This window comes from Morone saxatilis, unplaced genomic scaffold (genome assembly GCF_004916995.1).
Source record: "Morone saxatilis isolate NCDOM2014 unplaced genomic scaffold, NCSU_SB_2.0 Contig15, whole genome shotgun sequence".
NCBI lineage: Eukaryota > Metazoa > Chordata > Actinopteri > Moronidae > Morone > Morone saxatilis.
The window spans coordinates 3,813,880-3,814,115 of NW_023339707.1; positions in this window are offsets into that span (position 1 = coordinate 3,813,880).

The window sequence follows — 236 nt, forward strand, 5'->3', positions numbered from 1 at the left end:
TACGTTATTGGCTTTATTACATTTAAAATGGCCAAAATTATTACGTTATTGGCAGGTATTACATTATTGGCTGTTATTACATTATCGGTTGCTACACCCCTTTAAATAGATGGTAAAAGACAAGAATAAAAATAAAGATATAAATGATAGGAATAAGGAAACTGACTGACAAATATTGCAACAAGCCGCTTGATAAGTGAAAGAGAGGGTTTAAGTCTATATTTTTTTCAATATAT